Raw genomic sequence first — 27,374 nt, 5'->3', positions numbered from 1 at the left:
AACTGTTGGGATCCTCACGACAAGAAAGATGCTGATAAATTGGAATGAGGTCAGTGTAGGGCCACCAAGATATTTGCAGGCTGCAGGATTTGGCCTTGTGAGGAGAGGCTGACAGAACTGGCCTTGTCCAATTTGGAGAAGAGATAGCTCCTGGAAGCCCCCACTTGGGCCTGGAGAGAAGCTATTGGGAATGTAAGTCAGGCTCTTCACAGCTGTATGTACAGTTGTGCATAGTGGGAGGCTGGGAGGCAACGGGCACAAGATGAGAGGCTTCAGAGAGCTCTTCAGGCTGGATATAACACAGATAAAAAAAGATTGATCATGAAAATAGTTGAGCAGTGGAACAGGGTGCCTAGAAAATTTGTACTGTCTGTACACCTGGAAGTTTTCAATATGAGACTGGACACAGACCTGGAACAACATGGTCTGATCTCTGAGCTGGTCCAGTTCTGAGCAGGAGTTTGTGTAAGAGACTTCCTGAAGTCTCTTCCTGACTTGTATTGCCATTTGATTTTAGGGCGGCTTTCAATATGTGTTCGTGAGAATATGAGGAAGGAAATATTTCCTATTGCAGATTCTTGCTTATCAACACAAAGGTCCCTGGTCTGTCTTGTGTCGTTTATTTTAGTCTTTTCTTTTCCCCTGAGGAAAGTTCTGCCATTCAGGAAGCAAATCTTAGTAATAAAACTGAAAAACTCAAGCTTGACTTCCTCAAACTGAATTAGAAATGATTCATCATTAGTTTAAACAGACCCAAGTCAGTATTTTATATAATTATACAAATATTCACCATGAAAGAGTTGAATCTGAGATGGTTCAGTACATAGATCACCTAGTATGATTCTGCCCCAATCCTGGATGAGTACATTAATCTTAGTCAGGCATGAATATTTACAGTAACAAAGGATAAACTTTTGTTTTTAAAATATTTTTTCATCCTCTCTTAGAAGTCACTGTACTGGTAAACAGAATGAAACTGGATTCATTTATCATAATATTTGCAAAGAAGTGACAAAAATGGAAACATTGAAAAATGAAGCAGTTGAAAAATTTCTTAAAGTCCCTCAGACTATTCTGATTTTAGAAGTTTTAGTTGGTGTTCAATGATTGTTAACTTGTGCACATGGCAGGAAGATCAAGGCTCATTGCTCTTTCAGCTCAGAAAGTCATGAGACAGGCAAGGATGGAACTATGCAGTCAAATACTTTAGCAGTCTGCTTTTACTGGCCTTATTACCACTTTTATAAATATATATAATGTATATCACTGGAAGAAAAAGAAAAAAATCTGATGATGAATGGCTTATTCTTTTAAATATGTCAACTGTTAAGGAAATCTCTGGATAAGATTAAACTACATAGAAAACTCTTATCTGTATCATCTGCTCTTTCCAGTTTTCTCATACGGCCTTTCTTTTCATTCTAATAATCCCAATGATTTTAAGTCATCAAGGGTATAAGTTTATGTAATTTTCCTATAATAATTTCATCTGAAGGTTATTTAATATCTAGGAACTGTTACCATGGGGAAATAAAAGTAGAATAATTCAAATACAACTTGAAAACACGAAGGGCTACTCTAGAGAATTTCACATGGTGCAGAGTAATCCATTGCAATGAATATTTCAAAGTGGAAATTTAAGGCTACAGTTGTAAAAGATTCACATAACATTTATAAAGAGTCAGCCTAAACTGCAAGTGTCACTCTTTCTTAAATGCAGTGCACAGCCATGCAAGTTTCAGGATTTGGGAATTTTCCTCTTTTCAGTTTGCCATTACGGTCAAGCCACAAAAGACAATCTAAAAAGACAGGAAGCATGGAAACAGATGTTCCAGCTATAAAATATAAAAGGAGGTGTGGAGAGGAGGAAAAGAGTGAGTTACAATATGGCAAAAATGGCATATTATGTTTATCAAGTGTATTAAAAGATAGGGAAGGGGCAGAGGAACAAACTGGTCAGGGACATGTCAGCATGGTTACTACCAGAGTTTTCATCTGCTAATTCTATCTCTTATTAACACTTGATCCACATGTCAATTCCTCTGCAGAATAATATAGTGTGGTGGGCTATTTAGAAGTTGATTACTGATCACAAATGAAAAGCAATTGAGATTTTAATTTTAAAAAGTAACAAAATGAAGGAAAAGCATTTAACTGCAAAATCAGATCCATAAGAGTGAGGAAATCCAACCCACTGACTTTGATGCCTGACTTTCATATTGAATTCCTGCAAGGACAGAAAAGGTAAAGGGCTTCAGGTGCTGTGGCTACCGAGCAGAATTTATTCCACGGTTGTCTCCTATAATTTACAGTACACAGAGCCAGATTCTCTCCTCAACCTACATCCAGTTGGTGCAGAAGATATTAATTATCACTGAAAGTGAACTGTATATACTGCAGGTATTTTAGTTTGCTGCTAAAAGCTGGCCTGTACATAACCTAGGGCAGCCTCAGGGCTGCCCTAATTTATGGCAATTTCTTAACACCCAAACATAGTGAATTAGAGCTCTTTTCTGCTTCTCATCTTGATCAGGTATAAATAGAATATAGACAGTTGTGCCCAGCCAAAGGAAAGAAGACAAACAACTTATCTGGGATAATCTTCATACCAACAGAGGCAGCCTAAATTGGCTATTTTGTCTGAAAGTGGTCAGATAAACTGACCCAAGGGATAGAAAAACACCAAATCAAAATACCTGAAGTACAAACATGGCCTGAATATAACCTAGGAAGTTTGGTTTGTTTTCTGAAGCCATGACCTGAGCTGAACCATCTAACAGGATGGTCCCATATTTGTAAGAATAAACAAATAAAAGCCATGACATTCTTGGTTCCAGTAAAGTCTGTTTTCTTCCTGGGCTGGTATTGAAAGATTTTACATACAGCTGCTGTACATAGGCAGCTGCCAGTTTAGTCAGCATTTGGGAATCCCCAGATGCCATAAGAAAGGACAAAGCTTTTTCACAACTGCAATAGTTCTGTGCTGAAGAACATTTCTAGGAGAGCTAGGACAATACTTCAATTTACTTGGGGACTTGTTCATCACTGTACTAAAATCACTGAAAACATTCAACCAGCCAAGTGAGTGAAAACCAAAGCTGTATAACTCCATTGATCAAGCCACAGCATGGCCCAGGAAGTGATAATTGAATCAATATGACAAGCAGGTCAAAAGAGCCTGATAGTTTTGGCTTCTTCTGAGGAAAGCAGTGAATCATTTTAAGACAAAAGTTGCCTAATTTCTTGTCCACTCTTATAGCAGAATGAAAACCCAGTCCACAGCCTTTACTAGGGAAACAAAATCCTGAAAAAACAAAAACAAGTGTCATCATGATGTCTTGAGTTTTGGACGTAAATCTTAAAAACAACTGCTCTGAATTGCCAGTAAATGTGTGCTTCCTATGCACAGTAAATATGAAATGTTATTCAATTAACACCTGCTGTCCTATATCATCAAAAATTTTACAATCCCTTTTCATCAGAATGAATAGTTATAGAGAGGAACACTAGTGGAAAAGCAGACCTTTAGGTAGAATATTTAATTGCATTTCGTCTTAAGTATCTTATATGGCATCTTATATCTTTTAGACCTACAGTAGAATCAGACATTTAGATTGCAGGAAACTTCATTCCCTCACTCCAGATTCCTCATTGTCTAACTACCATATCCTTTCATTGGTTATTTTTGACTTATGGGGAACATTTTTTTTCAGACTACTGTTGAAAATATTTGATTTCTCAGTGCTTTGCACCATTAAAGGAAGATAGCCGTCAGCTTTGCCCAGATTTCATTCTTTCTTACACCAAAAATATATCTTTGAAATAAATGTATCTCTCTTCTAATAATGAAAACAACTATCCCATTCAGCTCCTGATTTTTGGAAGGTTTCTGGAACTCCTACATTAAATCGTGCTCTAGAGCTAATATCCTCTTACTGTCGTTCTTTTAAGTATGGCTGGCACTGTTCTTAGACAACAGCCAAAAACTTCTACTGTTCAGTTTACAATGCCATGTAGACATGTGCATTTTTCCTCTGGTCATCTAATACCTTCATTGTGAGAGGTCTGCCTGGATCTGTACACCAAAGTGTGCAGCTTCTTTAAATGCTTTCACTTGAGACTAACAGAATGTTAGGGGCAGCCAGCTTGCTGTCTGCAGCCAATAGATGAGAGCCTCTAGAGGAGGGCCTTCTGCTAAGCAGGGATTTGTGAGTAACCCTGGCCTTCAGCATTGCACAGAGAGCATTTTTATGCTGTTATTTTCTTCACAAATGTACGTGTAGGGGTGGTAGATAGTTCTATACTTGGCTGTCCTATCTAGGATGTTGGTAGTCTTCCTGTTCAATGAGAAGCAGGTTTTTCTTCTGTTACATTGCATAAGCATTTACATTAATGGTTCACTAATGAACTCCAGTGCAATTTGGTTCCCTATATACATAAAAGGATGGAAAGAAAACTTTCTACCAACACCTCTATTATTGTCCCCAAGCCCTTTTGTTTCAGGAGCTTAGGACAATATGAAATATGCAGGATAGGTTTTAATATTAATCAGATGGTGTGATTGTAATACTACCAGTTACTGAGAAATGGCTAATTTTTCAGAGAAGTGGCAAAAAAAAAACTATGGGAGAGCAGAAGTTGAAAAAGAAAAGAATATAAGTTATAAAATTGATGTCACAGATAAAAAGTAAATCTGCAGTTCCACAGGAATCCCTGTTCAGCCATTCAGAAGAAATACTTCTGAAGCAGCACAAGCTGGCATTGGACTTTTTGAAAAATTTGAAAGTACTTTTTCCATTTGTATTTAATTTGTCTCATAAATCCTTAATTCAAACACATTGAGGGGGGCTTTGCAAATTTCAAATTTAAGTCTAGAGAAAGAGTCAAGTGAGAAGCGTAATAAAAAAGAAGTTCTTTCAAGAGAGGCACAGAACAGGTAAATGTATCAGTGTGCTGAGTGATGGGGAGGATATGAAAGGAGGAAAGGAGAGAAGACAAAGGAAGATATTCTAAATTTTAAACAATCTCTTTGTGGCATGATGTTCAGGGACCAACACAGAGATAAGTGCTGACATCCTGAATGTGTGCCATGCAATTCAAATTTTCCTTCTATTGTCATCTAAAATGGCTTCTGCAACAATTGATTCTGGCCAACACAATCTATTTGAATACTAAACTATATAAGGTAGAAAGTCAGCTATCTTTGTATTTAAGGCGTCTACATTTATTTCCATGGTAGTAGAGTAGCTAACAATACACCTCAAACTAGCATTTTAGTATGGTAGTTTTGTGCTTAGTTTGTTTGGATTATCTTTTTAAATTTTAAATTACCATTTCCAATTAAGCAAATAACAGTATTTTTCAACTAAGTTCAGTGAAAATGGTGAAAAAAAATGTTGGTTACTTTTGTTTTACACTTCCACAGATGCAAGCAAATTTTCACCCAATGCCGAACTCAATTGTAAACTCTTTAAAACACGTTGAAACATTGCAGAGCAGAATTCAAAATGACACAGGCTTTTAAGCAATGAAGATTCAGGAAAGACTGAAAGAATATTTGCCTAAAAGCTTGGGTGAGAAATGTTTCCCCATTGTGAGAAGTGTTGCTGAGATTTGTTTTACATTTCATCACAATGAGCTCAGCATAACTGTAAAGATTTTCAGACTGGTTACAGCTCTGACAGGAACACTATCACTGTCAATTATTTCACCCATAATGCCAGAAAAATAGAAAAAAAAAAAGACAAGAATGAGACATGAAATTCCAATGAAGTCTTTGGATACTTGTGGGTTTGGGATTTTATCTGTTTCACTAGTTGTACCTGTGATGACTGGATTTGAATTTAAGTGTATTTTTTCCTCACAGCTTTCATGAGTGGCTTGGCTTGGTTTTTTTAAGAATAGGAGCATCATGAGTTCTTCAATTTTCTAGTTGTATCACGAGAGTGACAAAAGCCTGTAAAGCTAAGGAAAATGAAAAGAAATTATAAAATTGTTTAAATGTGAGATACCTATCTTTCACACTTACACTTTGCTACAGAAAACAGAAAAATTAAATCAGTGCAACAGGCATATTTCGAATATATACTTGCTTTGAGCTTAGCAAGAAATTTCACACAAGGAGAGAAGATGATTAATGATGAATATGTAACAAAGAACTCTTTCCATATGACAAAACAATTCTCTCCTAGAAATTTTTGTTATCATTCTGCAAGGGAAGTAAGAGAGGTTATTCCTTCCTGTAATACAAGAAGTCCATGGACCTGCCTCAGAAAAAGAGGGAAATATATATAAAATGTCTGAAAGCAGTTGGTGTAGATTTCTGAGAGCAACTGGAACTGGGTTCTGCTAAAAAATGCAGCAAAATGCTCCATAAAAATTCACTTATTTATGCCAAAATACCAGCAAACTCAGTGGCCAATCACTTTGAACCTGAATGATGATCTGCATGTCACCAGTTTGGTGACACTTTTTTCACTCTCTTCAGTAAATTATATTTCAAAATATAAACTTGCAAGATGCCGGTTCCTGTACATGCAACTTCCAAAATAAAGCAATGTGGTATGAGTCATGATTTCTACACAAGGTAAGTTCAGAAACAAAAGATTAGAGAGCAGGTCTCCTAGGACCAATAGGCCTACAGAACCTCACAGGTTACTGTCTCTAGATCTGAGTTCAAAGGCAGTGCTTCAAGTGTTTCAAAGAATGTCTTTGACTTCTGTAGAAATAAAATTCACTTTCTTTTAAGAATAGTCCTTCAAATTGCTATACATGTAAATGCTCTTTACAAATATTTGAAGAGATACCAATTGAGTACTTTATTTTCAGTCCTGTTAATACCTGCTTGTCTGTTGTTTTGCTCTCTTTTATGTGTGGGCATGAATAGATGAATTAGAGAAGAGCGCACAGTCAGTAGTGCTATGAAACATCATAGTTTTCTTCCCAATCCTCATTTAATACGTGAGCTAACAATAGAAGAAAAATTGGCATTAAAGGATATTCTTATTAAGAGAAATACAGCAAGCAAGCAGTTTTGCTGTTTACTGTTTGATGGAATTAAATACAACTGGTTTTAAAAGCTTTAGTCACACAGTCATTTGTATTAGTGTTGTCTTAAATTTGTCTTGCATTTCCATTGGCATGGTAGGTGACTGCAGTGCCTACATCATGGTTTGATGTAATTTAGGGCAATTAATATTTCAAGGTTGATTTAGTTGGGATTGATGATGATTTCTTTTCAGGCTAGCATGCTCTCCCCAGATGGTTCAAACTACTGCCTCAGTGCTGGTCTCTCTACAGATTTGGGAAGTCTTGATGCATGCAAAAATTTACCATATGCATGTATTTTCACAACATTGCAGCTTTTCTAGGCAGAGATGATGGTTTGATGTGTGAAGGCTGGAAACCAGACCTTTGGTGCTAGCTTCAGTGTTCCTGAAACTATTTTTGTACTCCTGACCAAACAAGTGTTGATGCTGTCTGTGTATGTTACACACCCGTGCTCATGTGCTGTGTAGAGCTGTTGAGAAATGAGGGTCACAGTAGCTGCTACCCACAGAGAGACTACCTGCTTCACCTTCATTTTGAACTATGCTCTTCCTGCCTCTCATCTTACTGACATCCAGTGCAGCAGGTATCTGTGACAGTGACCCAGGACCAAAGCATGCTGTACATGATTGTCACATTAATCTTCTAGTAATCTGTGTTTTGATCATAATTCCATAACCAGTATTTCAGATTGAAGCCTGTTAATGCTTTGTTATGAGGACATAAATTTGTTTGTACAGAAGTTTGTACAGAAGCTCACCTAAGTAGCCTAACTATGCAGGTGGAAAGACTGGGCTCTGGAAGGGTGTCTCAGTGTTGACTGCATATTTAAATATAGAGCTGCATGTTTAAAACCAGCTGGGCCTTAGCTGTGACCCTGAAAGCAGTGTCATAGCACACAAACATCTTCCCAAACAAAGCTCAGGGAGTGGTATGCTGCTTTACACTGACAAATGATGAACTGATAATGTTTTCATAATTGCAATCCTTTCAATATGAGGGCAAGTTAATGATATTCTACTTCTACCTAGCTAAAAATCATGCTAAAGGCTCTTCATTAACAGGTATTAAGGTTTTCAGAAAGAGCAGTCTCTGATCATGTCTTATTGTATTTATGATGATGATATTCTGTCTTTAAGAGTTTGCAAATGTCCTTTTCTTGAGACATAATTTAGAGGGTTAGTTGAAATCTTTTAGAACTGCACTTTTCAGTGATACAGTGAGGTTATCTGTAAATGCTACCTTTTGTTTTGTTTCTGTGCTCAAAAGTTCATAATTACAAGGTTGGCAATTTTAAGAATTTTATGGAAAAGTGAGTTCTGAGCTGCAGACTTATGAACACAGCAGCAATTTCATAAAATTCACTGTGAGATTATAGTGTAGCCGAGACATCAATTCCTGAGAGATTTAAAAACCTGTCCAGAAGCATTCATTTTTTCAGATGTAATAATGTTAAATGTGAAGATTGAGTCATTAATGTATGAGTAACTCATTCTGTGAAGTTTTTTACAAAACCATTTTCAGGTTATTATGATTTCCCCTTATGCAGAGGTATGAAACCAGTCAGATATCTATTGTATGAATGACTTAGCAGAAAGCATGGTTTGACTGGAATATTAAGACAAGGTAGATGCTATTAAAATGCTTCATCTTTGTTATCAAGTTATCTAGGTGAGGTGAAGAAGGAAGAAAAGAGAGAGGCTTATTGATGAAGCACTAATGCTAAAAATTAAAAAGAAAAAAGCACTATTATTATTATTATTATTATTGCTACTACTACTACTAATATTATTGCTTTTATAATTGTTGGTTGCTATACATTCAGGGAAAGCTGAACAGTAGTCAGCCTGTGATTTGAAAAACATTGCTAACCTAGTTCTAGTACTATTTGCATTAGCTGCCTGATCAACACACTGAATTTTTTAACATTGAGTCATAGGTTACAGGTTTTACAAAGTGCTAGGAAAAAAGTTCTCATGATCGACTAAAGCAGTAGCTCAGTTCTGAATGAAGGGAACAAGCTGAAATTATATTAGTTGCTGCATGGCTGTATGCCATCCCTAGACATACCCAAATCAAATCCTAAACCTAAATGACCCAAGCAGTCACTTGTTCCTGAGAATTGTAATAACTTCTTTGACTATTCAGTATGAATTGTCTTGGATGAATCATTTATTAACTGGACCTCTGCTGACTACAAAAGTGTTTTAGGCACCTTACTCACACAGTTACATACACTTAAATGCATAAATTAGGCATTTTAATTTCATCCTGAGTTCTACCTGAAATAATTTATATGGACTATCCATGTACTTCCTCAAAAGCAGTGGTTCCAAAATGACAGCAGCTCACTTTTTCTTATATCCAATCCTACCTCATGCCACAGATTGAAGGGTACCTCAAAAAACCAAAAACAAACAAAACCGAACCAAACCAAACCAAAACCCCACAAAACTATAAACAAACCTAAAATCTCGTAAGTACAAATAATATTGTCCTAAATTTAGCCCTGACATGTTTTTTAACCACAATATGAAAATGAATCTTAATCTCTTTGTATTATTTACCCCAAACTCCAGATTTAACTCTGGCGCAGTATAATGGAAGTGATGGAAAGTCACTTACCATATTACTTCCTTTCATGTACAATTCCTAAAGGTTATGTTAGAGAACATTTCTAAACCCAGAATTTACTGCAGCTCAGAACTCTTTACATTTCAGAATCCTAACCAAATTCTAACTCTTGCAATCACGCCACCTTAGAATTAGAAACCTAATCTTGTATACGTTAGAATACCGTGAAAATACCCTGGAAATATCCAGAAATAATATTACTCTGGATCCTAAGTGAACCAGCCATAAGCCTAGGTTGATTAATGTGTCTAGATCCTAAAATAACAGGAGCTGCTCAGACCTTCTATATCCAAATAGTGAATGCTACATGTGCTTTACTTCCAGAGTGGTACCTTGGAATTTTATATCCTAATCTAGGATCATAGTTGTAGTATTTGATTTAATTCTAGAGAAATAAATTAAGTCCATCAAGTTTTAGGACCTTTAAGACAGGTTAGCAAACCTACCTACACTATGACTCAGCCCTCCCTCTATTCAGCATTACTAAGTCCCAAACTGAGAGATCTTAGTTTCTCCAAAATAAATCATGTCAGGTTTGTCTTTCCCCTTGCAGAATCAGATGTAATAGTCAGGAAGAAAACTTATGGGAACCCACCAGTAACTGCAGTTCATGTTCCCTGGCATTCCCAGGCAAACCCTATATCTAGACCTAACCCTAATCCTGTTTATGTTGCTTGTTCACTTGCACCAAAGTCAAGGAGAGAGAAGAGCCTTAATGCCTTCAAGCAGGTTACTAAGAATAATCTGCCTGCTCCTGTCCAGAGCCTCCAGATAACCCCACTGCCGGCTGAGAGCCGCTGTCACATAGAAAGTGGCACACACCCCTTGTCTGTAGAAAAGGTTTGAAGATATAAACCAGCAACATGCATCCCAAGAGCTCCCTCTGATATTCTTCTTGTCCTTTCTTCCTTAATCATCTGTCTGCTTCTGTGTGGAGAATACTTTACAGTACCTCCCTTGCCTGCCACAGGTCTATTAGCAAAGTAACAGTTATCAACAGAATAAAAAGCAGCCATAAAAGGAAGAGAAATAAGCTGAAAATAAAATAAATAAGCACTGGATTCAAGCAGCAAGGAATATTTAGCCTAGACACTAAAAAACTTTTTCGTGGTTTGAATAGCTAATTATCAAAATGGATTCTTGAGGTGGTGCTGTTGTGTATCTGAAAAGTTTGCAAGTTTCTATGCAGGGAAACAACAGGCTCCTGAAGAGGAGGTCTCACAGTTCCTCTTGTTTTCCTCTGATTTGTATCTAAATAACAGAGTCAGGTGATGCCAAACATCCAAATGTAAATCTGTCTTTCCCTTGAGACTAAGGAGGCGACCATCTCTAGATTCCTGCAGTGAACAGTGCTGTGTCCCAGATAAGCTTCATGTCTGAATAATCCAGTTGTTTTAAGTATCAAGAATAAAATGTTTTTGATACTTCTTCATTGCATTTTTATTTTCAGTCCTTGCCTGACATTACTTAGATACCAGCCAGATTCAAACTATGAAATGCTTTAAAGGGATGACAGTTGTATCTTCACTAGCATAAATGATGCACTTCTTGAGAATGTTCCTATCTATTTGTTCACATTCTTTAAATGAGAAATGTGAGTTTCTATTAACAACTAAACAATTCTATTACCCAGTTCTCTCACTAAAAGAGACACTTTGGTCAGAGTATGCTCTGCAAGACTTTACAGAGTCTAGACAAGCCCTATAACTTACACTAAATCAAGTCTGTTTTGTCAAACCAAGCATCTGGGCAGGAGTGGCAAACAGCATGAACCTGTACCAGTAAAATATAGAAAAAAAAATTGTGCTAGAAGAAACAAACAAACAAACAAAAAAAAAGAAATAGGTACAGAACACAGACAGTTTAACCAAAAGTTTCAAAAGTATTTTAGGAGCTGAAGGAAAAAAAACCCAACCTGCAAATGTCCAGATGATTTATCGAAGCCATAAGGTATTATGTTCTTTAGTGTTTAACATTGTGACTATTACATAATGCATTGCCTGATTGCAGAATTCCTTGCAATTAATAAAAGTGTTATTTCTTTCTTGTACATTGTACTGCTGTAGAATGAACAGTTAGCAAGAGTAATTTTCTAAGTGGTCTGATTAATATCAAATTAGTCTTGTTTAAGTTTCAGTGGCCAAATTCTTATAAGAATAATTTTCCTAATTAGCTTGAGATGTACTCCTCTTCCTGCTGAAAAGAAAAGGAAGTTTGGGTGTTGTTTTTTTTCCTGTGGATTCTCGTCTAACACTAGATGAGGTGTCAACCATAGTCCATTGTCCTTTCTGAACATCTGTAAGTTTCACAGTCACCCTACTTTGTTCTCCGTGGAGCTGGCAGGTCTACTCCCACTCCTAAAACCACAGGTCAGTGAAAGAGGGCTGGAATGGGTCAAATTTTGATTTACAAGAGGTTAAGAGTAGCAGGTCATAGCAGGACATCTCCCCTCCTTCTTCATTCCCAAGGGTGATATAAATTCAAGTTCTTCCTAGTTTTGAATTTTCTTACTTTTTTCCTTCTCTCCCCCATCCTACAGTGGGCCAGGGAGGGTCAGTAATCAGCTGTGTGGGACTTAGTTGCCAGCTGGGGTTAAACCATGACACTGTGGAAGCTTGCACTAGATCCAGCTTTGCTGAATTAAGTAAAAAGGCAAAAAGCCCCAAACCAGAAATGCCAACAAGTGGTAATGAAAATTTAACTTCCAGAGGAAATGAAAAAGTTATTTGACTGTGGTGCTGTTTATACTTTGAAACTGATCAGGACTTGATTAAATGGAAGGAATCAAAAAAATTCCGTGGCTCAATGAACCTTGTGTGTGTATCTGTACAATTCATTATACCGGTAATAAAAAAAAGGCTTATAACATTACCATAGTGTTATCTCATCCTTGATGAAGAGTACAGTGGCATAACATAGCAAATTCTCTGTCCTCCAGAGACCCATAACAGTCACGACCTGTCACTTGCATAATTCTATCTCTTTAAGATCCGTTTTTAAATTCAGAATATTCTGTGATTCTGTGGTAAGATGTGTCACTGTTGGACGTTACAAAGGATGTCTAAAGTCTTGTATGTCCCTAACTGGTAAAAATTCAGACAAATTTCAAGTTTAAATAATGTTTCAGCTTCTCTAAAATACTGATGTAGGGATGCCTCGTAATTTTCATTTTTAAAATTATCCCTCATAAATGCAATAGCATTTGAAATAGCATTGTTCTGAAACCAACAACTTGGAGGAATGATAAGAACAGTTCAATATCTCAGTTCTCGAGTGGCACTTCACACTTCCCAGGAAGGGCTGTTTAGCACTCTAGAAATATGAGCAAGTATGTTCTGTTTCATTTAAACAGACTCTGCTCATGTCCTTTAACAGGCAAACTGTTTGCCTTTCAAAGAAAACATTTGGTTAGATGCAACCACAAGATGTGTTTCTTTGATCACTATAAATAGCTGACTTTTGTTTATACAATGTGATTTAAGCTTTAGCACAGCTTGAGAGGTGTCATAGTGCAGCACATTCTTAGGGAATATTTTTATCTAAGTTTTCTCTAATATTCTTGGAAAATCAAACCCAAAGTCTGAAATTTCATTACCCTTATGAGGACTTCTGGTCTGCATATGCATCTCAGGCCAGCTACTGCTGCAAAGCATTGGTGGCAGAACACAACTAAAAATGAGGTTTTGCCTGAAGGCACCTATGCTTCTTCAAGCAGCAAAAAATTGGTTGCCTGGTGGAGCACTTTCTTCACACACTCAGGGTTAAATTGTGTCAGGAAGACGTTTTTGTCTGGTCAGGTGGACGGGGAGCTTTTTGGAGGGATAGCTGGGAGGAAAGGCTACGTTTCTAGTCTCTCCTCTGCTCTGCTCTGCTTGTGGGACCTTGCAACTTTTGAGACCTTGCAACTTTTGAGACCTCATTTGCAAAAGTCCTTATTTTACTTTCTGTTCCAAGAAAAAAAATGTAAGTTTTCACAGATTTTATATATATATGTGTGTGTGTGTGTGTTCAGATAATGTGAATAACATGCTAAGCAAGGTACATGCATTTGCCTGCTTTCTTTACCATCAGAAAAACAAAATATGTATGAGCATGTTTTGTCAAAGCAAAATACATGTAGGAGATAAAGGGAAGTATTGCTAAAAATGGTGGGGACATTTAATTTAGTTGGCTTTTCTTATACCTACAAACCATGCAGTTTCCTTTACATGTAGTTGCAGTGCACTCACAAATGTTAATGTGAGCAAATAATAATGAATAAATCTAAACTGACAGCAGACTTCAGTTAAAGAAAATACAGTTAAAGAACTCTGTGTTCCCAAAACTTATCCCAGCAGGAAACGAGGGCGATATGGAGATAACATATGTGATTAAACCCGTGGTGCCAATAGTGAACCCTGATGAACAGCATATAGTAAGTACTGGCTTGCAGACAAAGTTTTATGTCCTGATAATGCCCATCACATGCTGTGTGAGCACGTACAGCATGCTCCCCTCCTGAGCAGCTTACTATCTAACAAGCATATTTCATCAGAGTGTTTGGAAAAACAACACATATTTCAACACATTCACTGATGGTTTGTGAACTAAAAATGGCTACACTTGTCCTCTATGTTATTTTCAGTGAAACATTCACGAAAGTCTTGTGAAGTTGCAGACCTCATCTGTCTTCTGGCAATGCAAAGGAAATGTGGATCATGCAACTAAAAATGTCATTTGCAAGGTACACCTTGGATTAGATTTTGTATATTGCTAAACAGTCTTTATTGAGAGACTGGAAGCTTTTTTATTGTGTCCACAACAGTACCTTGCAGCAAATGCTCATCTTTTCCTAATTACTTTTCTCTACAACATTTTCCAGTTTCAGCAGGAGCATAATTAGGCAGCATTACTAAACAGCTGAAGATAAGACATCCCTTGCTAGGCTTTTATCTGGTGACATTCATTATGAATAAACACATTTTCATTTCATTTTAAGGAATGTTGTTTTAAGAAAGATGCATATATATTGCTGTTAAGTTGCAGCCTGAATAGTCATGATCTCTAGTTATTCAGATTGTTTGGGATGTATTATTTCCAATTTAGCAAATATTGTGCTGCAAAAGGATGAGGTTTGGAAAAGAGCTGTCTAAAAATAGAACTGCTGATTCCACAATGGTCGTTACTTTACCCTCAGGCTTTATGCCTAACTGAACAGCAGTGCTTGCTGAGGTGCCGATGCAATAACCTCGCTGAATGTACTCTGCTATTTCAGGATTATCACTTCAGCATCTATACAGACTCCAGCTTTGAAATCTGCCTCTCCTAAACTGCACATATCACAGCAAAAAGCTACATTCTGTGCAAATTGTATGTTTAAATAATTTCAGGACATAATGTAGAGTAAATATATGCAGGAGCACATCTACAATAGACAAAGCGCTTATGAAGAAGCTGTTTGTAATGTAAGGGACCCTTTTCTGAACCACTGTGGGTCAGTGGCTTTTTCTCTGTATTTTTCAAAATATACTCAGTGCTATGCTGTGGCACCTTCCACAGACTATATTTAAAGCACCATAATCATAAATCATATGCTACTCAATACCCGCAGGCAAAATCAGTTATAATTCAATTGGTTAGCCTTGCTAAATGCTGCAAGGGTCTCAACCACCCAGCTGAGGTGAAGTTTAACCATCTGCTTCAAAAGAGTAGCAGCAGAGAAAAACTAACAGAGCTGACATGCAAGTCTCTCAAGGAGAAAAGAAGCCTTGGGCTGCTAAATGTCAAAACTGCTTACTTCTCAACCCACCCCAGTGCCGAGTCAGCTGTGGAGTTTGAAGATAAATGACCCACTGAGCCTAAAAACAAGTGCTTTGACTGTTGGCTGAGCCCAAAAGGAGGGTATTTTAATCTATCACGTTGCTTCCTTTATCAAGCCCATTACACCATCTGAAGCATAGTAGCTTTGTTTCCAAATTAACAACACATAAGCGTACGAGCAAAACAGAATAGCTGAAAAGCGCTGGTAGTCCCTCAACTGTGCTTCATTTGCTAGCAAATATACAGCTGAGCAGATGCACGGGTGGCTTTGTGAGACATTTTTAGTCAAAGTGTCTGCTGCGTTCCCTTCTAACCCCCCTGAGAAGGTGCCATGCTAACACTAAACATTGTTTCCTTTGATTTCTTTGCTGTTTCCCCTCCACACTGAGTGCAGACTTTCAATACAGAGTGTTTTGCAGGGTAGTTTGAAGCCTAGGATGCTTTCATCAACAGCCCCCAAACAGCAGTTAGCCTAGACATGGGATCTTGCTTCTAAAACTGCTGTGCCATCATTACTGATACTTGTCTCTGCTTGCAAGAAAGCTAGTGCCCAGCAAAAATAACAGATCTTCTTTCAGCCCAGGAGCACTTTCCTTAGAAGGATCCATGTATTTTGTACCACATCAAGGAGAAAATTAAAATCAGTATCAGCATTCCCTTTAAAAAGCAGAGCAAAAATAGGCTGCACAATGTAAAAAGAGGACAGGAAAAGAGGGTAAGGCATTCAGATGTTGCTCTGTGAGGCCCACAGCATGGGCTGCTTTGATATGGCCTCCCTAGACTCTACAGATGTGTTGGGTAGCAATCCCACTGGCCTCTATTATAATTTCAGGCATCCAGTGAATCAGTCCCCAGACATCACCAGAAAAATTCCTAAACTAGTCCACATGACAACAATTTTCCAGAAAGAAATCCTGCATAGATAATTTTAGATCCTAGCAGTGGTGTTGACAGAGCTGCTACAAGGGGCTCCAGAGACACTTGCCCTTGCCACTGCTGAGGAGGCAGACAGGCATTGGTTTTAGGAGTGGACCTCTGAGGAACCCCATGTGTATCTATCAGTTAGGTGCTCCTCTTGTTTCATACACAAGGACACCCTACTGACTCAGTTAGACATTCTGAATTTCAGCTTCCCTCATACTAAACTCTCCTTTTGAAGTGTGGCAGAGATGCAGACATGGTACGCTTTATAAGAATATAATTGATGTTATTTATAGCAAGAAAACTTTAAAGTCATTTTTCCCATGATCTCATAAATTCTTTCAATTTTTTTGTCAATTAATAGTGGTGAATTTTTTAATCTTGTACATATATTTTTTCTTGAAGTAGATGCTGTGGAGAGATTCCAGGTTTCCAACACACCCCTATGTTCACTTAATTATGAACAAAAACTATTTGGTGTCTTACACTCTGCATCCATAGTCTCATACTCTAAATTACTTCTTTTTAAATGAAAATTTTAGCAGATATCTGCCCATTCAGGCAAAATAAACAAAAAATCTTCCATGTGCATCATTTTCTTCCCACTTTTAGAGCACCTTGAACCCAACAATCTCATCAAACTTTTCCCAATACTGGTCAAGTATTGCAATGGAACTATAAGACTGCATTAAGGCTAACACAGCCTGTGCTGGTGGAAGACTGCTGATGTTCACAGGCAGCTGGTTCCTCAACACTAAATTTTCCTTTAAGTATCAACTATATGCTCCCTGTGAATGTTAATGGAGCTGTGATTACCTCTCACAGCCAAGGAGGGAGATGAAAATGTGAATTTGAAAGGTATTTGAGTTAAAGAATGAAAGCCAAAACCATGTAAAATTATCAAATTAAAATTCTGAACTCCAGTTGTCTTGATTCAAGTTCAGTATTCATTTATAAGGACAGATCATAAATAATATAATCAGAACAATTATTGTGCATTATGTTACTTGTGTTGTCCCTAGCTATACACAGTATAAGAGCAAAGTTTGCTAGCAAGTGTCAAGTAAAAATGGTATTTTAGAGATGTGACATTTCTGCTCTATTTTTTATGATTGAAAGAGGTATGAATCCATCATACTTAGATTTTGCATAGCCATTACACCCACTCTATTGTTATTTGCTAAACATAAGCAATTCAAATCCAACAAAATATTCCAATTCTTTAAACCATTGCCTGTGTTTAGAGACTGAGTTGATGTATGGTGGAATGGAAGTCTAAAATACTGCTGAAGTCAGCTCTTAAATTAATTCAGGATTTCCTGATATATAACTCAAAGAAAGTACAATTGTGGTGACTGTGCCTTTGCGTCTGAACCCCTGGCAGGAATCATAGGAAATATGTCACCTGTCCTAAGGTTTCTTTTTATGTGAGCCCATCTATTTCCTTTTTAGTCATTTTACCTTTGTGAAAATATGTTTTGTGCATTTTCTGTAGTTCTGGATTATTTATACTATCTACCTAAGAAATTTGGTCACTATAAAAGCAATAAAAAAAGATTTGCACTCCAAGATGTTTCTTAGAAGACCCAGGATGCTGAACAGAGGGAATTCTCTTATTCTCAATGACAAAGTTATGAACCCTAAATTCATTTTCTACATCACAATCCCGTGACAACATCTATACTTGTTCTGTCACTTTTTATTAATAAGCATTTCCTTAGCTCAGATTTCTGAAGTATCCATTCACAGAAAAGATAAAAAAGATCTTATCATTTATTTAGTAATAGCCCTTGTCTGTTAATCAAGTATTGCACACTCTCTATTGGCTATCAAATACAAAGAATTCAAGGTTCACCTGAGATATCTGCATCACACCCATTCATTTTCTCCCATAAGGAACACAAAACAGTAGCAAACTTTAGTTCACAGATGAACTAAATACTTCAGTCACCATAATCTAATACTAATGCACAAATCTGGTATCTTGAAAAAATACTTTTTGTCTAAATTGGATTTTTAGTGCTCCTTTTATTAAATCAGAATAGAGAAATGGGTTTTCTGTGTTTTGAAACCATATTTATTTGCAATATTAATCTCTGGAGACAAAGCTTGCATGAAGTTTGTTAACCAGGTTACAATTTCACCTGAATTACAGATTTCATATACAAAAGTCTATGCACTAAGGTTTGGATCCCACCGGGAAACTTAGAATGTAATAACTCCAAATCAATAAAACTCCCCAAATGTTAGTTAAGAAGGATGGTCATTAACATAGTCTGTTTACTGTCTGAACAGGAGATGGCTCCAGATAGCCATACCCAAGGGGCACTAGCATTTTCTAAGTGCAATGTAACATTATCATGAAGTTATAAATGATGAGAAATCTTTCAGAGAAGATACAATGCAACCTGAAAAAACCCACATAAACATAAAAAGAGAGGCTTGTCTCCAGATGCAAATCATCTGAACTGTGAGTGGTGTCCAGAACTTAGGAAGTTAAAAAGAGGTAGCGATCCCCTGTAACCTATTTGTTTCTAAATTTGGTAGCTGTGTTAATATCGGGATTATAGAAAATACGTATCTAGTTTACATTAAGCAGTTGTCTGATTTTGAAAGTGAGTGCAGGGAACTACCAAATAAAATGGCATTCCATCCATAGCAGGGTGATGATCTCAAAACCTGGAGTACTGTGTATGCTGTCTTAGACTACCACTTCCTAGCATTCCAGAATATTAAAAAACTTTCTTGCCCTTTCAAAAGGAACAGATTTTAAACACAGGTATATACACTCTATTTTAACAGAGCCAGCAAATTAATTGGTATGAGCCAACTTATCTCTGAGGCAACTGATTTCAAAGTTCCGGAACGGAAGAAAAGTTTAAACCATGAACTTCCCTCTTTACAGCCAAAAAACTTATTTTGGGGGAAAAAAAGTCACCATAACTGCCCCAGTACATGCTTATGATTTCCAGAAGTGGATGAACTCCTTCATGGATCCAGAGATGTGCTGAAAATAAACGTTTTCCTTGGGATGTCTCACAATTTTCATAAAAATATGGCAGCTGCTTTGGTGATTTTTAGGAGTTCAGGTCAGATATACCAAATATATGGAGCCTGTGTATCTAATTGAGGACCTCGGATCCCATCAGGCCAAAATCCTTTTGTGGATGGGACTATACAGAGGTTGCTACTATTGTGGCAGAGAAAGGAGCTCTATTCTCTAATGCCCTCCACTATCATCTTAACAATCAGGAAAAGCAGAGTAGGACTATCCTAATGAGACTATCCTTTGTACATTTTTATAGCACCTGTTTTGACAGCACATACCACAGTGAGACAAGGGAAGGAGAAACAAAAGGAGATTCATTTTCTGATTTGCAACCAGGCAAACTTTAAAGTAGGTATGGAATAGAGTGGGAGGGATGTGGAAATGGGCTGTAGTCATTAAGCTATGGAATCAGCAATTTGTTTAGCTCTCACAAAGCCCTTGACAAAACATTCATTGACTTAATGCAAATGTTTTAGCCCCAAGTAACACACAGAAATACTCCGCAGTCTCTTTGTTATGGGGAAAAAAAAACCTCTGTGCTGAAAAAGCAAAATACTTAATACCACGTTCAGAAAAAAATGTCTTTGCAATGCCTAACAGTAGTTAATGTAGAAAATAACTCCAGCTGTGCCGTCTCTGCTCCCCAGCCAGCTGACATCCCTTTTCAGCTTTTTGACGTGTTATCTTGTGCCTGAAAACATTACTTTTCCCCCCATTCCATTTCCTTGAGCTTTAGATTCAGAATGCAAATATATGGAAAACAGCATATATATTGTTTACAGTAAGCAGCAAGAGGCCTTCATTGGCTTACTTTTTGAACAAGAAAGGAAGGTTGGTCAGTCTGCAGTTAGATAAGAAACTGAGTTCAGAGTTCAGGTCTCACACAATTGTCTGTTTCATTTCCACACTCCTCTGTAAATCATTTAAAATACAGCACATTGGCACTGCATCATATTTCACTATGTGGAATGTAAAGAATAATCACTCCTTGGATGAGAAGCCAGAGCAGCAAAGATGCTAGTGAAGAATAGCTGGAAAAGGGTTAGTTCAGGTCAAAGAGCTGTTACACCATCTAGCACATAGCATCTGAGTCAATTGCTGACACAGACAAATTTGGAAGATAAACAGGGGCCTCATATAGAAACAGGGAAAGAAAATGAGTTTAAAAAAGGCCACCAGGAAACTCTGTAAGTATTCTGCCATCGGAAAATGATTCTGTAGCATATTGGAAAGGACCATGCAAAATGACTTTTTCAGTGAGGCACAGTAAATGAAACTTTTAGTAGTTCTCTGCAAAAATGAAAGAATATCCTTAAAATAAAATAAAAAAAAGGAAAGGATGGGGATAGCTATAGAAATATGTCTTCTGCCCAAGTATACTGTAAGGAACTTGGTATCTGTGGAAGCAAGAAGTTATTCAAACATCATAAGTTACCAATTTATGAAGATCCTTCACCATAACCACCATACCATAACATAAACTATAACCTATGGGCTTGCATGGGCATGCATGGGTATACATATACATATGTATAGAATACCTATGTGTAGTATCATATACCTATGTATACCTAGGAGTGTAGTATTTAGACATCTATAGAAAATATAAAAATTTGCATTATTTCTCCTTTGGGGAACTGGAACAAGGCAATTGTTTTAGTGAAGAAATTACATGAAAAAAATGAGTCCAAATGAAAGGCTGAAGCGATCAAAGAAACATAGTAAAGAAAATATGAGTATATAAGCAATATATATATGACCAATAAATTTGAGTGTCTATTCTACATGATTTATAGAAAAAAACTGAAGTAATGAAGTTAAAATGACATTAAGATAGTCTCAGTCTCAGGATTTTATGAAAGATATCTAATACTTGTGACTTCAATTTTCTTTATTTAAAAATTATTTCTTTGAGGAGCACTCAGGTCACAATTCAACCTTCTTGTTGGGTAACCACAAAACAGAAAATGTAATTTAGGGAAAAAAAGAGAAAGCTGAAAGTTCCAAGGTGATCCTCTAAGGTCAGTTAAAAAAAAAGTTACATTCACAGTATCTGTGACATTTGGTGACATCCCAAGTTTCTTCATCTCCTACAACAAAAAAGGAGTGACAACCTGAAGGCAAAAGGCATTACACTTAAAAGCCAAAACTCTCCTTGTACTGCATCCTAAGGTTTTAGTGGAAACCCCCATGATTCCATCTCATCTGATTCCCTCCTCCCAGTCAAAGGGAACATGATTGATTTACTCACAGGATTATCCTGATGCTGTGAATTGGCCAGGGATGAAGCCTACTCTGGAGAAGTACTCCCCCAGAGTGAAACTCCTTGCTTGAAAAAATGCATCACTACTCATGACTCCCACACAATTTCCCTTTTCCTCATATGCCAAGCTTAAAAGCAGAAACTCATAACCAAACTGGCATCAAAACAACTATTCCCCCAGAATTTGCATATTACGTGCCAAATGCTCTCATGTCAAAATGAGAATACAACTTGAGAGGAAAATTGCTGAAACATTGCAGGCCTGACTCTGGTTGTGCTGATCTTAAGGAAACAATGTCCCACTAAGACACTGTGCCTGTGCAGCACATCTCATGCTGAGCATTCCAGCCAGCTTTCCTTGGGCCAAAGAGTGAACCGGACAATTTCATACAGTGTGCACAGCCCTGCCTGGCAAACATACTCGCTGCAATGCAGGGTGCTTTTGCAGAGTGTTTAATTCAGCTTCCAACCCATCCAAAGAGTCTTCCAACCCATCCAAAAGCCAGGACACAAAATACACTGGACTTCTATACTGCTTTGTGGGTAGATATGCTTCTTATGCTAGACATATATCCTAGGGAAGTGACTAAAGGGCTTCCAGGGACTGAAGACATCCCTTTTTTGTTTGTCTCTCAAAGTTACAGTGACACAGCTGGTTCTCCATACAAGGTTTATGAATTATGAACTCACAAACCTGAATGGGAAAGAAAGCCAGGATCAGAAAAAAATCCGAATCCACATACTGATTTACATAAAACAGCTAAGGTGCTTGTCATGAGAATCACTGATTTTAAGACTTGGGAAATAAAGGAAAATACTTGAATACGTTAATATAGAAACAGATAAAGAGCAACATCAGGAATGCAATTTATTTTTATTTTTATTCTTATTTTTCAAGGCAGTTTTGTATTCCTGAATTCTTTTTTAAAAAAGAAAGGCCAAAGTTGGAGCACTGGTACCCAAAATCTGAAGCAGACTACAGCCTTTTCTGTATTTGCTCTCAGTACAGATAAAGCAGGGATTTTTCCAACACATTTTGCTGCAAGGATGCCACCAAGACAGCAGCATATATACCTCAATGCAAATTAACAAGGGCTGTTATTTTACCATTTGTCATAAAAGCTCTTTCTGAGAACACAAAGCACATATTTCATTTCACATAAGAAGCAGCTTTACAGCAAGGCCCAACTTAGTGCACCTCCTGCAGTTAGCAACAAAAAGCTTCCAAATAGTTTTCAGATACCACTGATATTTCATAAGAACACAAAATTTTGCTAATTGCCATCCTGTTGAGTGACTTTTGCCTGAAGAACAAGAAACAGAAATCCTTGCTCCAGTACCAGCATCACCACCAATTCCCATTGACATCAGTAAGTGCCCTGAGACCTTCAATATTCACAGATTAGCTGAAGTCATTAGTCACAGCAGATCATATTGTTGCTGTTAGTCATTGATTTTCTATTTACGCTTAATGGCAAATTTAGCACTTACCAAAGCTGCCAAATTAACAACATTGACTAGAAAACCAAACTTCAGGAATGAAAAAAAGAAATAAATAACACAGTCCAAAATTTTCCACATTGTCAATATTGGCTCCTTGGAGCATGACTGAAGAAAAAGGATCTTGTATATTACTACTCATTCCACTCTGGTCAGACAGCCCAGAAAAGTGCTAAAACACAGCAAGGTTTCAAAACCCTGCAAAGATTCCTTAGTCATACTCTTATTTAACTTCCCTGATAAAATTCCATTAGCTGGTTATTTTTCTCCAAAAAGAATTCATATTTTATTAGAAGGACTTCTTTATTCTGAATCTACCTGGTGCCATTGTCTCTGGCCAAACTACTAGAATACAGAAGAGTACAGGATATACCTTAATATAAACCTTTATTTGTGGGTGAGACTGTATTTATGGGTTTACATAATCACCAACCACAAAGACAGCTCAGTCCTTTAGAAAAAAAGGGTTTGACATTTTAAAAAATTCAAACTTTTGAATTTGAATTCTCTTAAATTGCAGACTATCAAACAAAATTAGTTAAAAAATTAGATCAGAAATTGTACTGGTATTATTTCTATTTTTTTCTAAAAAGTTATTTAATACAACCATGGTAAACCTTGGCTTTGAACAAAAGTAAAATCATAAGCTCTTCTCCTCTGGCATACTTAGATTATAATCATGACATAAAAATGTTTATTTTTAAAAAACAATAAAACCTAAACTGGGGAGGATATCAAAGAGCTGGAATTAATATGCTGCTTACAAAGACCTCCACCTTTATAAGGGAACTCTTATGAAAAAAAGAAAATAATCTTCTGTCCCCCCACCTTCCCCTCCCAAAGACCTTGTTTTCTTTTACTAGGAATAAGCAGCCTGATAAATTTTGCATTTTCACTTGGTAGGGTTGGAGTGGGACATTTAGCCAGGGAAAATTACATAATAAACTCACAGTCTGGCATTATTAGCAAACAAAAAAATGCCATTCTGTTAATGAAGCTTGGAAGATCTGAGGAATATAAAATCTAGCATCTCCTACTGAAAGCAATCCTGCCAGCAAAAGGCAATATTTTTCTTAATGAATGTTTTATCCAGAAGGCTCTCACCTCCCAAATTCCTGAAGCTGAAAACCTAAACCATGGAGGATGAAGTCAAAATATAGAAGAACAACAGTAAAACCCCCAACCCATCCCTAAACCTTTTTCAAAATTCCCAAATCTTAAATAAACGAAATGAGAACTTGTCAGAAATCATTAATCTCTGCTGACTTTGGTAGAGTATATTAACTAAATGCAAATGCTATCAAAATGTACCAAGGAATTTCTGTTTCTTTTTCACAGGATAGGGAGAACTGTCAGGGCCTCAGTTACTGTTTTCAGCTCCAAAGCACAACCCAGATATTCTGGAGCATATTAAGAAATATCAGTTGCTTCTAACTACTTCTCAGGAGCAACCTTGATTTTTTCCTTTCCCCTCACCCACCACCCCTCCCATTTCCTGTGATACCTTTTGGTTGCAATTTTTAGTCCTTGTTTGTATTGTTTATTAGAAGTTTTTATAAAATGCTTTACAGAGTGGGTTAATTAGGGCTTGTAGACTATTTTCTATAATGACCACTGAATACTAAATGATCACTGTATGGGTTTGGGCATTTGCAAGGACAGGAGGCTGCTCTCAGTGATGCAAGTGGTCCCAACAAGTCTAATCAGGAGGAAGATAAAGAGGTAAAAAAGGAAATCTCCAGAAATACCCTGCTAGGAGTCATATGTGGAATAAAATAACTGGAACAGCAACACACAGACCTGCCAAGTATCTTGTCTCTGACCAACTGCCATGCATCCTGTTTTCCATGGCCTTTGCCTGCTCCTCCCATTTTAGTTCAGTACCTACTTTTCTTGCAGCCTATACCCGACCAAAAATCCTTCTTCATGCTCATGAAATTTTCTTTTTTCTCAAACTTTCTACTTTTACTTAAATGCTGTTATTGGTGGTCTTGGATGATTTGGGGCTGGTTTTATTTTACTCTGTGCAGTTCCAATTCTAAACCCTATAAAATGGGGTGTAAATTCAATTAAATGTTGGTACAAATTCCCCGTAGTAGAGAAAATACAAGCCTGATATTCAAACATGTTTCTACTAAACTGGTGATAAACTCACTGACTCTGGCTGTAGTCATACTATCACAAATGAGAGGACATTAAGACCATTTTTTAAATCCTATAAATATTACAAACCTTTTAAGAGTTTGTTTGTTTGTTTATTTTTTCATAAAAGCCACATCCTTGAACAAAGCAGAGTTATTCCTATGAATAAAAGATTATGTATAAGAAATAATAAAAGGACACAAATAATTTTAAGAAATAAAATTCTGATGATAATTGATATTAATGTATTATGCTAAAACATGACTATTTAAAATCAACAGAGCTACAATTTGAGTACAGCCTTAGAAGACAAGTAAAGAAATATAGACATGAATATATTATATTATTCACTCCTGCACAATCTTCTGAAAATCACACAGCACAAATTTTCCATAGATTTTTTGTTTTCAGATGGCAATGGCCTCTTAGAGCTACTTGACTCCATATCTTTCAGTACTCTGTATGCTAGTGGACACAGAAGTAGATCTGACTGAAAGTAGGAGATGCACGTTAGATGATTTACTGGAAGGTACTGTGCTGTATAAAACGCTTCTAATCTAGCATGACTAATCATTTGACAACATTTATGTTCAGGGAGAAGATCTACATCTCTTTGGACCTTCACCCTGACAGACTCTATGTAGCCAAAGACTTTGCAAGAGGGTAATTTACTAGCTAGCAACCCTGAGATGACCAGCGCAGAGGGTGATTGTTCGGTAGGAATCAAGGGATCTATGAATACAACTGTATCTTTTGGCAAGGTTAGGATAGGCAAGGCATGAATATAAAAGAGGATTAACCAATCTCCCTTTGCTGGTGAGCGAGTGGCACATAGATCAGTGAGATGACTTCACACATTAAGATAAAGCAAGAAAGTGAAGCCAGAACTTTCAAAATCCTGAAGTATTTTACCTTACCAATTGATCTTACCAATTTAGCTTTCCCCAATTTTCTTTTAACTTACCTTCATGCTGTTGTTTCCCTCTATGTTATCCCACCACATCAAGTGTGTCTCCCTCAGCCTGAAAGTTACACAAGAAAGCAAAATGTCATAATGTACCTCATTTTCCAAAGCCCTTTAAAATATCACTGGATGAGCATGATGTTGATTCATTGGTGGAGGTGTTTTAAAAAAGCTGCATTCTCTTTTCGAAATTAATTTTTAATGCAAACAGGGTAATTTATGAGTTAAATCCTTAACTACATCAGGCTTTATGGATGAGTTTCAACCATGATGAACTAAGAGTTTAATAACACAGCTGTCAGAGCAGCTAAAGTTAGCAGAACTTTAAAAGCTGTCTTTCAAAAAGAAGTGTCCTAAATCTTATGAAGGATAAAGCACCAAAAACAAATTTGATGGAGAAAAATCCATAGATCTTTGGTCCTGGCCATTTACGTCCTTTTCCTCTAAATTGCTTCTCATTTAAATGGAAGTATGAATGATGGGAGGAAAAAATTCTGTGTCTGCTACACAGTTTTAAAAGAAAAAGTTCCAGTTCAATTCAAGTCTTGGCCTAATAATCAAAGCCCCTTTACTGGGATGAACTTTAGTCCCTTTGAGAAATTTTATTTTTCCCTTCTCTTTTCCTTTCCACTTTGAGGGAGAAATTGCAACCTTTCCTTGGGACATGGTTCATTTTACTCATATAAGAACTGTAGATGATATAGCATAAATATTACTGCTTCACTAATAACCATGGGCAGACAAATTCATCAAGAGTCATAGTGAGAGCAATTACATGAAAAATTAAACAGAGAGAGAATCATAGACATAGAATCAAAGAATCAGTTAGGTTGGAAAAGACCTTTAAGATCATTGACTCTGACCATTAATGTAGCACTGCCAGGTTTACCACTAAACCACATCTCTAAGCACCACATCTACATGTCTTTTAAGTACCTCCAGGGATATTGACTCACCCACTTCCCTGGGCAGGTTTTTCCAGTACTTGACAGTCCTTTCAGTGAAGAAAATTTTTCTGGTACCCAACCTAAACCTCTCCTGACACAAACTGAGGC

The 27,374-nt window shown here is 37.0% G+C and overlaps 1 long non-coding RNA gene across 1 annotated transcript in view; it reads right to left on the bottom strand.

Moving 5' to 3' along the window:
* LOC121672019 overlaps positions 1–26,379 on the bottom strand; it is a 30,168-nt gene extending 3,789 nt beyond the window's left edge. Inside the window, exons 1-2 of the long non-coding RNA XR_006018726.1 lie at positions 26,320–26,379; positions 25,446–25,514 (exon numbers count right to left, since the gene is read on the bottom strand). This is a non-coding gene — a long non-coding RNA (uncharacterized LOC121672019). The remainder of the gene's footprint in view (positions 1–25,445; positions 25,515–26,319) is intronic.
* Between the last annotated feature and the right edge of the window lie 995 nt (positions 26,380–27,374).

This window comes from Corvus kubaryi, unplaced genomic scaffold (genome assembly GCF_017639235.1).
Source record: "Corvus kubaryi isolate FWS band 111438036 unplaced genomic scaffold, C.kubaryi_AGA036_p1.0 37398, whole genome shotgun sequence".
NCBI classification, from domain to species: Eukaryota; Metazoa; Chordata; class Aves; order Passeriformes; family Corvidae; genus Corvus; species Corvus kubaryi.
The sequence above is the reverse complement of the archived record's forward strand: the minus strand, read 5'-3'. Positions and strand labels throughout refer to the sequence as shown.